The 14,242-nt window shown below is 36.9% G+C and overlaps 2 long non-coding RNA genes across 2 annotated transcripts; both read left to right on the plus strand.

Annotated features, from left to right (window-relative positions):
- The first annotated feature begins 4,370 nt into the window (after positions 1-4,370).
- Positions 4,371-6,958, plus strand: LOC141614902 (uncharacterized). Its single transcript, XR_012529454.1, has 3 exons — positions 4,371-4,513; positions 4,612-4,721; positions 6,779-6,958. It is a non-coding gene; the product is annotated as an uncharacterized LOC141614902 (long non-coding RNA).
- A 4,322-nt stretch (positions 6,959-11,280) lies between these two features.
- On the plus strand, positions 11,281-13,875 carry LOC141614903 (uncharacterized). Its single transcript, XR_012529455.1, has 3 exons — positions 11,281-11,423; positions 11,522-11,631; positions 13,665-13,875. It is a non-coding gene; the product is annotated as an uncharacterized LOC141614903 (long non-coding RNA).
- The last annotated feature ends 367 nt before the right edge of the window (positions 13,876-14,242 follow it).

Here is a 14,242-nt window from a genome sequence, read left to right on the forward strand (position 1 = left end):
ATGTTTTTACGCAAAACAGTAGTCTGCCTGATGGGTACTCGAACGAGTACGTGTGGCACCCGATCGAGTAAGGGGCACTCGATCGAGTATGTCACTTACTCGATCGAGTAAGTGTGTTTTACGGGTGATTTTGATGGGTTTTGTTAATAATGCGGGATTAGTATATAAAGCCTCCGTCATCTTTCTTAATCTCTTTTATCATTCTAAAAACCCCTTTTGAGAAGAAAAGAAGTTACGTAAGTGTGTTCCTCTCATTGTTAACAAATCCCCAAGGCTAGGAGTGTCGGATCATCTTGTTCTTTACGCCGTTGTGATCCTTGTGTCGAGGATAAGCTTTTTAATAATTTTTATAATGTTTTGTTAAAGTTGGATGAAACCCTAATTGGGTAATTTGGGGGTTTTGGGGAGTATTTTTGATGTTAGATTGTGATTGTATGATTGTATGTTTGATAGGAAGTAATTTCAATGAAGGACGATGTTGATTAGCTGATTGTGACGATCTTGGTGATTGCTGTTCCAGGTAGGGTTTCTCTACTCAGTATTGGTTACATAATGTTGACGTTTTTGTTGTTGTTGTTGTTGTTGTTGTTGTTGTTGTTGTTGTTGTTGTTGTTGTTGTTGTTGTTGTTGTTGTTGTTGTTGTTGTTGTTGTTGTTGTTGTATCTCATATCGTTGTTGGATTGGTTTTGGTGATTGTTGATAGTATAATGTTGATTGGCTGTGTAACTGTCTGTAATTTTCGGGGTGCGTCCCTGGCTGAGTGGAGTCACTTGCGGGAGTGGCTTCACGCTCTTGATTCGCCTTCTGTGGAACCCGCCACAGAAGGGATGTGCACATTAATGAACTTGGGTTTATCGCTCGATGGAGATGAACGGGGCTTAGGTGGGAACGGTTGCGGTCCCCCACTGGCGGCGAGGAGTACTTTTTGCGATGGGTACTCTGGCAGGGCTACGCACTTTGGTGTGTAGTCAGTTGTGTGGAGATTGGAGATGGAGACTGGAGATTGGTTTGAGCTGTTTGAGCGATTTGGGTTCCTGTTTCATTGTGGCTATTATTTTTGTGTAATCAGTACTGACCCCATTTAAATGTTTTGAAAACTGTGGTGATCCATTCGGGGGTAGTGAGCAGTATTGAGCAGGTATGAGACGATGCGCATGGGATAGCTGGGATGAGTCATCACGTTGCAGTTTTAGAAGTCTTCCGTTGTGTCGAACATTTTGTAGTTGTTTAGTAGTTGACAGTTTTGAGAACCTTGTATTTCCTTTTAACAGTTTTTGGAGTTTTGGCTTGTATCACTTAAACTTTATTACTATTAAAGTATTGCCTCGGGTAACCGAGATGGTGGCGTTCTCATACCTTAAGTGGTCTTGGTAAGGCACTTGGAGTATGGGGGTGTCACAGATCAGTTTTTAAATAATAGTCCGATTTTAGTGTATAACGGTTTTTTAAGCATGCATACAAGAATTAGCCAAAAATATACTCCTGTTTAGTAGTCCGATTTTAGTGTATAACTAGTTTTGGAACCCGTGCACTGCACGGGTGGTAACAAAAAGTAATATTAAAAGTAAAACTTACATATTTTTTGGATTTAGTAAATTACTAAATTTTAGAAAATTTTACTTTGTCTACCTATACACTTTTGATAAGTTTATATTGCTTAGATTTATTTGAAGTACTCCGCTTTGTTTTCTAGACTTTTTAACTTATGTGAGGTGAAATGTGAGAAGTGAATATAAAATTATTTTAGATTTCATAACCATTTTATTTTTAATATATATATATATATATATATATATATATATATATATATATATATATATATATATATATATATATATATATATATATATATATATATATATATATATATATATATATATATATATATATATATATATATATATATATATATATAGAGAGAGAGAGAGAGAGAGAGATATTGGATTTGGTGATTTTGGTTCTTATGGTGAGTTGTGATTTGGGGGAATCTCAGCCACTAGATTATATTAGAGATGGGTGGTCAAGATCTAATGTTACTTGTGAGTTTTGTTTCTTATGGTGAGTTGTGAGTTTGTGCTTGAAAAATCTCAGCCACTAGATTATATTAGAGATGAATGACCAAGATCTACTCTTACCTATCATATAAATTCATTGTCATTTACTTATTTTCTCTTTTTTTTAGTGCTACTCTTTTTTTTTTTTACTTTAATTTTTTTTATCTCCTTTTTTTACCTCGTGTTATTATGTTTTTTTTACAACTTTGATTTTTTTTTTCTCTTATGTTTTTCTCATTATGTTACCTTTTTTTCTTTTTCTTTTTGTACCAGATTTTTTTTCCTTGAAATTTTTTATACTCTTATTTTTTTACCTCATGTTATTATGCTGCTTTTTTTTTACTTTGATTTTTTTTACGACGTTGATTTTTTTTCTCTTTTTTTTTACCACATGTTATTGTGCTGTTATTGTTATTCCGCTGTTATTCTAATGTTATTCTGCTGTTACTTTGATTTTTTTACAACTTTGATTTTTTCTTCTTTTTTTTATCACGTGTTACTGTGCTGTTATTCTACTGTTATTATGATGTTATTCCGGTGTCACTTTTGATTTTTTTACTACTTTGATTTTTTTTTTACTACTTTAATTTTTTTACTTTTTTTTACCGCATGTTATTGTGCTGTTATTCTGGTGTTATTGTGATGTTATTCCGGTGTCACTTTGATTTTTTTTACGACTTTGATTTTTTTCTTTTTCTTTTTACCACGTGTTATTGTGCTGTTATTCTACTGTTATTCTGTTGTTATTGTGATGTTATTCCGGTGTCACTTTGATTTTTTTACTCTTTTTTTTACCGCATGTTATTGTGCTGTTATTATGGTGTTATTGTAATGTTATTGCTGCCCAGTAAATGACAAAAGACACCAAGTCAGTCCCATATGACCTCAAGTGCTGTTATTCTGGTGATTTTTTTTCACCACGTGTTATTCCAGTGTTATTTTGTTTTTTATTCTGTTGTTATTGTAACGTTACTCCGATATTCTTTTGTTATTGTGATGTTACCCCACCTGGCAAATCATTCTGAAGTCTCCTAAAGATAGAGATCATTATTATCAAAAGAATACTAGTAACCAGCAAATAAATGACGCAAAACTTCAAAGACATGCTCATCAATCATCACTAATAACATGTTAAAAGTTGTTTGAACAAATTGATTGACATTTTGATTCGCCTTTCTCAGCTATAATCAGCAAAAGAGCACACACAGCTACCAAACTTTGGCTGGTAAGGTTCACCATAGTTCTAAGTAATACACAGATAAGTGAACTAACACTTCGGACTTTTAGATAGATACGACTCCCAAATGGGAAGGAGAATGTGAGATCTAAAGTATCTACCTAAAAGGCAAAAATTTGGGGAGTAGGTACTCAACAAACAAATTAATCCTGACATGCCCGATTCCTAAATATCTATCAGATGGCAAGCAGAACATCGAGCATTAAGAGAGCGGACTGTACAATTTTGATCTTCATCTTCTTCTTCCTTTTGAACAACACATAGATAAGGGAATAGGCAAATCATTCTCAACCTAATTGTTACCCTGCATCAATCAAATTCCCTACATTCTCAAACTCCATTGATTCTCTAAAGCTTTTTGCACCACCAAAACTACAGAATGCAAATACAACAAATCCCTTTTCACAAATCTCTTATCTTTTTCCATTTCACTCTAACAATCAGCGCCATAACCACCTTGGATCTACTTTTTTTTTTTAATAAAACTTTCTCTCTTCAATAGATCTATGAATAAAGGAGTAAATTTTCGGAAAAAATACCCGCATTAATAAACATGTCAGAATGTTTCGAGTAAAATTGTGTCGATTATCGACGAAAACTGTAACACCCCGTAAATTCGAAGACCTTTATTATATTTTAAAAGTAATATTTTAATCTATTTTAATTTAATATTAATTTATTTGAAATAAAATCTATTTGATAAAATATAATCTTATTTTATTTTGAAGAAATGTAATTATTTTTGATAGTTTAGATATGTTTAAAAGTGATTTAAACTATATTTAAACCTTTTCCTTTGATAAAATAGATTTCGGATAAAAGTCGTAAAATCGGGATTTTCCCATTTCTTACGGTCGTTGGGTAAACGAGTTTGGATATTGGGCATATGAGTATTTAATCTTTTAGTAAAATCGTGTTTAAGAACTTTATTTTTCTCGGAAATCGCGTTCGACGAATATTTCTAATTTCCGTCGAAACGAACCAAAACGTAAACAAATGACCCATCTCCCATGCCTTTGGCTGGTTACCTACCCTCCATTTTTCTCCTCTTCCAATTTTCATTTCCTCCATAACTCAATCTATCTCCTCCTTCTCTCAAACACCAAATTTCTCTCAAAATAACCTCCTTACAATCCCTAAATTCACCATAACTTCTTCATTTCTCCACCAAATCGCATAAAAATTATATATTCGGAATCCTCTCTTCAATCCTCATCTACTAGTAAGCTTTATTTTCATTTCCCCCAAATTTTGTTTAAGACACTTTTTTTTAGGGTTTCGAATTTAAGCTTAATAATTGTGTTTTTGTTGTTCTTATAGGTGAAGAATTTGAAGATGAGTTAGGTGACTCATATGTTGTTGAAGATGAAGAGTAATTTTGGGTTTTAGAAGCTTTCTCAAGTTATTACTTGTCTCCTTGCTAGCTTAAGGTAACTATTCCGAGTTACTCGACGAATTAATGTCACATTAGTAGTTGTATTCGTTGTTTGTTGTTGTTTGTTGTTGTTGTTGTTGTTGTTTGTTGTTGTTTGAGACGATCTTGTTGATAAATAAATGAATGGAGTAAGATGAGTATGATTATGTTTAATTTATGTTAACCATTTGTATGTTATTGTTTAGAACAAATTTGGATGAGTAATTATGTGTTGTGACAAATCCGCGTGTTGGCTGGAACGTGTCAGTACCGGACCGAGACGTTTTCCAATGTTTCCAAAAATATGACAGATTGAACGGCATCGAAAAATTAGGTGGTTTAGCCACTTGAATCACTCAATTCGGAGTCCGTATGAGTAAATGGCGTCGTTTTATCGAAAAAATTTATAGAAAGGTACTGTTCACAGACCCGTGGTACTGTTCACAGCAGCGAAACAGGCCCGTGACGGGCCACGGCAGGCCCGTGACGGGCCACGGCAGGCCCGTGCTTGACCCGGGGTTGGTCCGTGACTTTGGGGTCGGGTTTTGGGCTTTAATGTTGAATGTTTGAGTTCTTTGGAGTATGTATTTAAGCATGGTGGTACTTTTAGCATGTGATTAGTTTTATTATGCTAAAATTATGTTGAATTAGCCATTTTTGTAAATTAAAATAAAGTCTTTAGTTTGATAGCATTCACATGTTAAGAATTGAAATTTAGCATGAGAATGACATTGTGATAATTGGTTGAGTTAGGCCAAAATGAGCAATTTTATTATGATAGAATATTGTTGAGATAATCATTTTATAAGTTGGTTGTTTTTAATTATGTTGAAAATATTCACATGATAGAAATTAGAATGATGCATGAGAAAGACATTGTAATGAATATTATGATTTGGGCCAAAAATAGGCCAAGACTCTGAGCTGGGCCAGATTGACCGAACGAGTTTGGTCAAACTAGGTTTAAACCGGTCAGCCTCGATTTGACCAATGACCCGTCGCGGGACTAGGGTCGAGGGTTTGTCTTTGAGGTGAGATTGGTTGTTATTGGAGGTTTTATGTTATGCCTAGATATTTGTAATTATCATTTCACATGTTGGTTGTTGGATGAATTGGTTGCCTTATACTTGAGTCTTCTTGTCTTGTTGCCATTTTAGCTTATTCTCATGGATTATGATATTGATGGTTAGCTATAATTTGGTTATTGATGACATTGAGGATATGGTTGGATTGTCTGCTGAATAGACATTTATATAGCCTTTCACATGATAGAATGTTAGCATTATGTTTGAAAGTTGGACTTTTTGCCCCTCTTATGGTTAAGTGGGTGTCCTACTTGTCTTAAGTGTTGTAGGCTAAAGCATTCAGTTGGGACTAGGTCCTAGGTGAGTGACTTCGGTCGATGTCATAGATAGGCCCTTATAGTCTTTGACGAGTGTATGTTCACAGCTTAATAGCCTTTGTGTCTTAGCTTGGTGGGCTTATATCCAAGTTAGGGCATGACCTCCTGACGTACTCTTAGAAGTATGTGGTCAGCTTAAGTACTAGCCAACCCTTTGGTGGACTCCTTAGGGGTACTCATGTGTGTGATCATGGGTCTTGGATGCGGTATTTTCCGCATGTCGCTAGGTCTGCGCAGGTTTAGGACTAGGGTGTTTACCTTACCTCGTGGTATAGACTCGAGTTCTGAGAATGACTATTGATTTGTACTAGGAACTTATGCCTGTCTCTAGATATATTGTCCTTTCTTGTTTGATGATTCTATGAATCATAGAAGGTGAGATGCAAGCCGGCTATGGTTGATAGAGTTTGGATTCCTGGATGTTATGTGATTCACATGATAGTGTAGTATGAGTCGGTCTAGTATTCACATGCTAGGACTATGTGTTGTCGTATTGTTGTTCACATGATAAGTATGATTGTCTAGCATCTATATGCTAAGGCTATGTGTTATTCATATTCATATTCTTATGTTTACATGTTATATTAATTATGACATTTCGTGGCTGGGAGAACTCGGAGTTACTCCCCACTGACTGTGGCTTTCGTATTTGTATAAAATGCGATTGACAGGTAGGTGATGCATATATGGGGTACATGGACGAGCTAGCGAGCAAAGTAACCTTGGGACCTAGATTGGCTTTATTTTATTGTGACCCTTGAACACTTTTTATGTCATATACTTTTTAGGGACATATGTCTCCCTTTTTTATACTTGGGTTGTATAACTTTATTTCGCGACTTTAGCGATGTTTTATTTATGAGGTTTATTTTGGACCTTGCATGTTTGACACCTTCCCATTTGGATATATTTATAACAGGTTCAGGTTTTTAAAAATTACAGGTTTTTACCCAAATGAACCTATTACAAACGTATCCATGCAGTTTTTACCTAGAATTATGTGTTTACTTTTCCGCAATAAATGAGGGTGTCACAGTTGGTATCAGAGCATATTTGCTTCCGACGCACGTTTGTGCACCCCAATATAAATAACTTGACCTTAAAATAATAAACTTGAGAGATGGGTAGGATGGGTAGACTTAGGACCTTATGTTGTAGTCTCTGTGTGTTTGCTCTTTGTTAGGTTCTAACATGTTTGTTGACTGCCATGTAATATTTGTTGTGCCTTGTATCAATAACCGTAAACCTACCAACGTGAAGATCAAGATTTGGTGCCCATTGCTGAGGATCGAAGCCTTTTCAACCTTTGAAGAATGCTTCTACTCCCTTGAAGATGTTTCTCATTCTTTGTGTACCTTGCTCTGTTCTTTACTTCTTAATGCTTATTCCTTCTTCTAAATTCTCTTTTCTTATTCCTTGTAAGTCACTCTTGTATTCTCTAACTAGTCCTTTGTTCCTTGCTTATCCTCCTTTAACGCCTTTTGATGGTACTCTTTATTTTGAGGAATGTTGACCTTGGTTGGAAATTTGACCTTTGAGGAGATTGTTGGTGTTTGACCCTTAACCCTGGTTTTGAGAGGATTTGATGTTGGAAAGACTTAGGTAGTGTGGTGAAACATACTTAGTGATTCTTAGACCTAGATCCTTGATAAGGTGAGTATATTTGATTGGTGGATTCTGTGTGTCAAGTGTGAGTTGCATTTGTTACTAAGGTTGTAGGACTTGGCTTTGTGGTTTATGTCTGTGATTTGTGAGGCTTGGGAAGTGTAGTGAGACGTGTCTTGGAATACTAGTGCTTAGTGCCTGACTTAAAATGGATGAAATTGAATGGTGGGATTATTAATTGGTCTAAGTGATTGATCTTAATTACTACTTGAGGCATGGAATGAGAGTGAGACTAAGCTACGTTGTTGGGAAATCTTAGCACTTGTTTTAGTAACTAGAAAGGATAATGGTATGGTTGACGCCAATTGTTAAGTTGAAGGACATAGTTTTAATTTATGGTGTTAGAATGTAGGAATTTAGAGATTGGAATTAGGACCCTTGATTGAAGATTTTATCATTTTGAGAAACCCATGGTTGACACTAGTTGGATATGAGTATAACTTTGTTGGAAACCCTGACCTTGACCTTGTGGAAGTTGTTTGTGGATGTTTGAGGATTTGGAGTGATGAGATCACACTTATAGTGGAGTACTTTGTTTCACTGAATTGCTTAGGATGAAGTAACATGAGTGTTTTGAGGAAATCCTTGGGAGTGTTTTGGTCATACGTTTTGTTGTTGGGAAGTTTTCGGAACCGTTTAGGCTGATGTGGTAATTTGGGATTCGAGTACTTGGCGTTTCCTTCTTGTCTAATTCCCTTCTTCTTTGACCATGAGCGTTACCGTTGATACCTTCTTTCCTCGCTTCATCTTGCTCATGATCTTGAATTAGCCGCCGTGGTACATGCCTTGAAGACATAGAGGCATTACCTTATTGGAGTTCAATGCCGCATTTATACCGATCATAAGAGTTTGAGGTGTATCTTTACCCAGAAAGAATTGAATATGAGGCAAAGAAGATGGCTAGAGTTGGTGAATGATTATGATGCCGAGTTGATTTATCATGAAGGGAAAGCAAATGTGGTGGTCGATGCTTTGAGTAGGAAGACTAGTCACTCTTTGAGCACTATCCGTGTGGTACCTGATGAACTTACCACGGAATTTCAAAAGTTAGGGATAAGCCTTGTTGGGAAGGGCTTTGACTATCTTAGTGCCTTGAGTGCATAACCCGACTTTTACCGTGAGATCCGTACCGCCTACCCGAGGATGCTACTTTGGGTCCATTCAAGCAAAAATCCAACTTGGGCAAGCTAAGGATTGTGTGGTGGATAGTGATGGATACCTTCGTTACCAAGGTAGGATGTATGTTCCGAGAGTAGCCGAGTTGAGGAAGAAGATCCTTGATGAAGCTCACCTTTCTCCTTACTCTATTCATCCTGGTGGTGACAAGATGTATAAAGACTTGAGATTACAGTTCGGGTGGCCTAGGATGAAGATTGATGTCCTAAAGTATGTTAGCAAGTGTCTTACCGTCGAGAAAGTGAAGATCGAGCATCGAAACCCGGAGGTTTGCTACAACCTTTGGATGTTCCCCTTTGGAAGTGGGAGTCCATTTCCATGGACTTTGTGATGGCTTTACCTAAGACTGCTAGCGGAAAAGATGCTGTTTGGGTGGTTGTAGATCGATTGACCAAATGTGCTAGGTTTATACCTATTCAGGAGACATGGAAATTAGATGTCCTAGCTGGTGCCTACGTGAAAGAGATAGTACGCTACCATGGAGTGCCTAAGGATATAGTTTCAGATCGTGACCCTAGATTCTGTTCCCGTTTTCGGGATCGCTTTGCAAGAAGCCATGGGTAGTAAGCTACTGATGAGTACCGCTTTTCATGCCGCTACAGATGGACAGACTGAGAGGACTATCCAGACTTTAGAGGACCTCCTCCGTGCTTGTGCTTTAGACTTCCACACTTCTTGGGAGAAATGTTTACCTCTTGTCGAATTCTCCTACAACAATAGCTATCATTCCTCTATCAAGATGTCACCTTATGAAGCTTTGTACGGTAGGAAGTGCCGTAGTCCTGTTTGTTGGGATCAAGTCCAAGATGCTCATGTGTTGGGACCCGATTTGGTGACTGAGACCATCAATCAGGTTCAGATCATTCGAGAGCGTATGAAAACCGCTCAAGACCGACAGAAATTTTATGCCGATGTCCGTCGTCGACCACTTGCCTTTGAGGTTGATGATCGAGTGTTCCTTAAGGTATCACCTATGAAAGGGGTGAAACGTTTTGGTGTGAAAGGAAAGCTGAGTCCCAAATACATTGGACATTTCCGTGTACTTGAGAAGATTGGTCCCGTTGCTTACCGTTTGGAGTTGCCCCCGAATTTGAGCAAGGTTCATAATATCTTCCATGTATCTCAGTTGAGGAAGTACATTAGTGATCCGAGCCATGTTATTCAAGAAGAAATCCCAGATTTGAAACCCAACTTGGCTTTGGAAGAAAGGCCGATCCGAATCCTCGAAAGAGCAAACAAGCAACTTAGAAACAAAGTTGTGCCCCTAGTTCGTATCCTTTGGCGTTGTGGGAATGTCGAAGAAGAAACTTGGGAGCCTGAATCTTCTATGTCAGCTAAATATCCCGAACTCTTCTCGTGAGGTACTTTCCGTTCCTTTATCCAATTCTTGTGAGTTAAGCTATCCTTTCGAGTGTTTCCTCTCCTTCTCTTAAATACCCTCCGCGTTAGTAGTCCTTGCTTAGTTGTTTAAAAGTCGTAGTTAAAGTTTAGTCATAGCTAGTGGAGTTATTATCCTTTTTATAGAGTTTCGAACTAAAAATTTTTGAAAATGTTTTACTGTTTTCCACTGGTTTTAACGTCAATGAGTGGTAAAGCTCGTTATTGGAGACGTCCGATAATTGATTTTATCATTTGTTGGTGTAAAAATATATATTTTTATGTCTTTGATTTGGAATGTTGATGTTCTTGGACGGCCGACGAGGATATTCCGTTCCATTGAAAAGACACTTATATTTCATACGTTCATATTTTGAAGATTTTGTTTACTTGATTTTAAAGAGATAGACCTACATATATACAACGTTCCTTCTTCTAAGTTTCGGGGACGAAACTTCTTAAAAGGAGGGATGATTGTAACACCCCGTAAATTCGAAAACCTTTATTATATTTTAAAAGTAATATTTTAATCTATTTTAATTTAATATTAATTTATTTGAAATAAAATCTATTTGATAAAATATAATCTTATTTTATTTTGAAGAAATGTAATTATTTTTGATAGTTTAGAAATGTTTAAAAGTGATTTAAACTATATTTAAACCTTTTCCTTTGATAAAATAGATTTCGGATAAAAGTCGTAAAATCGGGATTTTCCCATTTCTTACGGTCGTTGGGTAAACGAGTTTGGATATTGGGCATATGAGTACTTAATCTTTTAGTAAAATCGTGTTTAAGAACTTTATTTTTCTCGGAAATCGCGTTCGACGAATATTTCTAATTTCCGTCGAAACGAACCAAAACGTAAACAAATGACCCATCTCCCATGCCTTTGGCTGGTTACCTACCCTCCATTTTTCTCCTCTTCCAATTTTCATTTCCTCCATAACTCAATCTATCTCCTCCTTCTCTCAAACACCAAATTTCTCTCAAAATAACCTCCTTACAATCCCTAAATTCACCATAACTTCTTCATTTCTCCACCAAATCGCATAAAAATTATATATTCGGAATCCTCTCTTCAATCCTCATCTACTAGTAAGCTTTATTTTCATTTCCCCCAAATTTTGTTTAAGACACTTTTTTTTAGGGTTTCGAATTTAAGCTTAATAATTGTGTTTTTGTTGTTCTTATAGGTGAAGAATTTGAAGATGAGTTAGGTGACTCATATGTTGTTGAAGATGAAGAGTAATTTTGGGTTTTAGAAGCTTTCTCAAGTTATTACTTGTCTCCTTGCTAGCTTAAGGTAACTATTCCGAGTTACTCGACGAATTAATGTCACATTAGTAGTTGTATTCGTTGTTTGTTGTTGTTTGTTGTTGTTGTTGTTGTTGTTTGTTGTTGTTTGAGACGATCTTGTTGATAAATAAATGAATGGAGTAAGATGAGTATGATTATGTTTAATTTATGTTAACCATTTGTATGTTATTGTTTAGAACAAATTTGGATGAGTAATTATGTGTTGTGACAAATCCGCGTGTTGGCTGGAACGTGTCAGTACCGGACCGAGACGTTTTCCAATGTTTCCAAAAATATGACAGATTGAACGGCATCGAAAAATTAGGTGGTTTAGCCACTTGAATCACTCAATTCGGAGTCCGTATGAGTAAATGGCGTCGTTTTATCGAAAAAATTTATAGAAAGGTATTGTTCACATACCCGTGGTACTGTTCACAGCAGCGAAACAGGCCCGTGACGGGCCACAGCAGGCCCGTGCTTGACCCGGGGTTGGTCCGTGACTTTGGGGTCGGGTTTTGGGCTTTAATGTTGAATGTTTGAGTTCTTTGGAGTATGTATTTAAGCATGGTGGTACTTTTAGCATGTGATTAGTTTTATTATGCTAAAATTATGTTGAATTAGCCATTTTTGTAAATTAAAATAAAGTCTTTAGTTTGATAGCATTCACATGTTAAGAATTGAAATTTAGCATGAGAATGACATTGTGATAATTGGTTGAATTAGGCCAAAATGAGCAATTTTATTATGATAGAATATTGTTGAGATAATCATTTTATAAGTTGGTTGTTTTTAATTATGTTGAAAATATTCACATGATAGAAATTAGAATGATGCATGAGAAAGACATTGTAATGAATATTATGATTTGGGCCAAAAATAGGCCAAGACTCTGAGCTGGGCCAGATTGACCGAACGAGTTTGGTCAAACTAGGTTTAAACCGGCCAGCCTCGATTTGACCAATGACCCGTCGCGGGACTAGGGTCGAGGGTTTGTCTTTGAGGTGAGATTGGTTGTTATTGGAGGTTTTATGTTATGCCTACATATTTGTAATTATCATTTCACATGTTGGTTGTTGGATGAATTGGTTGCCTTATACTTGAGTCTTCTTGTCTTGTTGCCATTTTAGCTTATTCTCATGGATTATGATATTGATGGTTAGCTATAATTTGGTTATTGATGACATTGAGGATATGGTTGGATTGTCTGCTGAATAGACATTTATATAGCCTTTCACATGATAGAATGTTAGCATTATGTTTGAAAGTTGGACTCTTTGCCCCTCTTATGGTTAAGTGGGTGTCCTACTTGTCTTAAGTGTTGTAGGCTAAAGCATTCAGTTGGGACTAGGTCCTAGGTGAGTGACTTCGGTCGATGTCATAGATAGGCCCTTATAGTCTTTGACGAGTGTATGTTCTGACTTAATAGCCTTTGTGTCTTAGCTTGGTGGGCTTATATCCAAGTTAGGGCATGACCTCCAGACGTACTCTTAGAAGTATGTGGTCAGCTTAAGTACTAGCCAACCCTTTGGTGGACTCCTTAGGGGTACTCATGTGTGTGATCATGGGTCTTGGATGCGGTATTTTCCGCATGTCGCTAGGTCTGCGCAGGTTTAGGAATAGGGTGTTTACCTTACCTCGTGGTATAGACTCGAGTTACAGAGTGACTATTGACTGTACTAGGAACTTATGCCTGTCTCTAGATATATTGTCCTTTCTTGTTTGATGATTCTATGAATCATAGAAGGTGAGATGCAAGCCGGCTATGGTTGATAGAGTTTGGATTCCTGGATGTTATGTGATTCACATGATAGTGTAGTATGAGTCGGTCTAGTATTCACATGCTAGGACTATGTATTGTCGTATTGTTGTTCACATGATAAGCATGATTGTCTAGCATCTATATGCTAAGGCTATGTGTTATTCATATTCATATTCTTATGTTTACATGTTATATTAATTATGACATTTCGTGGCTGGGAGAATTCGGAGTTACTCCCCACTGACTGTGGCTTTCGTATTTGTATAAAATGCGATTGACAGGTAGGTGATGCATATATGGGGTACATGGACGAGCTAGCGAGCAAAGTAACCTTGGGACCTAGATTGGCTTTATTTTATTGTGACCCTTGAACACTTTTTATGTCATATACTTTTTAGGGACATATGTCTCCCTTTTTGATACTTGGGTTGTATAACTTTATTTCGCGACTTTAGCGATGTTTTATTTATGAGGTTTATTTTGGACCTTGCATGTTTGACACCTTCCCATTTGGATATATTTATAACAGGTTCAGGTTTTTAAAAATTACAGGTTTTTACCCAAATGAACCTATTACAAACATATCCATGCAGTTTTTACCTAGAATTATGTGTTTACTTTTCCGCAATAAATGAGGGTGTCACAAAAACAAACCGGGTCGGCGGTGAGGTAGCGCGAAATGAACGAAGGAAAGAGCGAAAAAGAGTACGAGAACCATCGTCGGCAGTGGTCGGGTGGTGCGCCGGCGAGGTTAATACCGGAGCTCCGGCGGGGACAATGTGGTGGTGGATCGGTGGTGGTCTGGTGGATAAGGATGAAGGAGGAAGTAAAGCAAGATTGGGGTTTGAGTTTAGAGGCG

The sequence above is a fragment of the Silene latifolia genome, chromosome 11 (assembly GCF_048544455.1).
Source record: "Silene latifolia isolate original U9 population chromosome 11, ASM4854445v1, whole genome shotgun sequence".
Classification (NCBI taxonomy): domain Eukaryota; kingdom Viridiplantae; phylum Streptophyta; class Magnoliopsida; order Caryophyllales; family Caryophyllaceae; genus Silene; species Silene latifolia.